Below are 1,127 nucleotides of genomic sequence, written 5' to 3'. Positions count from 1 at the left end.
ACACCCCCTTCTCTTCCTTCCTCTCTTCCTCCCTCCCTTTCCTTCTCTTCTTCCTCCTTCTCCTCCCTTTCTTCTCTTCCCTCTTCCTCCTCCCTCCCTCCCATCTCTTCTTTTCCCTCCTCTCACTCAACTTCCCTTCTTTCTTCTCTCCTCTCCCCCTCTTCCTTCTCTTTCCACTCCTCCTTCTTCCTCCTCACTCTCCCCCCCCTTCCCCTCCTCCTCTTCCTCTCCCTGACCCCCTCATCCTCTCTCCCTGGTCCCCTTTCTCTTCTCTCCTTCTATCTCTTCCTCCTTCTCTCCTCTCCTCCCCCTAAACCACCTTCTATCCCTTTCCCCCTTTCTACATCTCCTCCACTCCTCTCTCCTCTCCTCCTTTTTCTTCATCCTCCTCTCCCTCTCTTTCTGTTCATCTCTTTCTCTCTGCTCATTTTTTCCTCCTGTCCTCCTCTTCCTCTTCCTCTTCTTGTTCTTCTTCTTCCCCTGCCCCCATCTTCCCTTCTCTCCCCCTCTAGAGGAGTCTGGGTTGGGTGGGATGGAGTGTAGAATTAGAGTTCCATGAACTCCTTGGTCACCCCCTTGGACCTGGGGGTTCACCCTCTTATGCTCCCCAGTTTCATCCCTATCTGCTGCATCTTGCCTTCTGACTTTCTCAGAAACCCCAAGGTTTCCGGCTTGACTCCCCCTCCCCCACCTCAGTTGCGTCTGCAGAAAGAGTTCCTCCCTGATGGGGGGGTCAGTACCTCCCACTGCTTATCTCTGCCATCCCCGCCCAACTTTTGAAATCACCCCAAGGCCACTGGCTTCCTCTGAGAAGGGGGACAGGTGGGAGGTGTTCCCTTTACCCATACCCACTTCCCTGGGGAGGCTGGCCCTAGTTCTGCTTTCTGCTTCCTTCAGCCCCCGCCATCCCCAGGCCTCAGTTTCCCCATTTGCCAGATAGGAGGTGGTGACAGGGCCAAGCTAAGACCTGTGAGATGGCAGCTTTGGTCTATGCCCCTTTGCCACTATACTTCTCTGTGTGTATCACTGTCTCCCTGGGTCTTTTTCTCTAACACTGTTTCTTCGCTCTCTGTATTTCATATCATTTCTATGCTACCATGATATATATTGCTCTTTCTCTACTTTTG

Source organism: Myotis lucifugus, unplaced genomic scaffold (genome assembly GCF_000147115.1).
Source record: "Myotis lucifugus unplaced genomic scaffold, Myoluc2.0 scaffold_196, whole genome shotgun sequence".
Classification (NCBI taxonomy): domain Eukaryota; kingdom Metazoa; phylum Chordata; class Mammalia; order Chiroptera; family Vespertilionidae; genus Myotis; species Myotis lucifugus.
The sequence above is the reverse complement of the archived record's forward strand: the minus strand, read 5'-3'. Positions refer to the sequence as shown.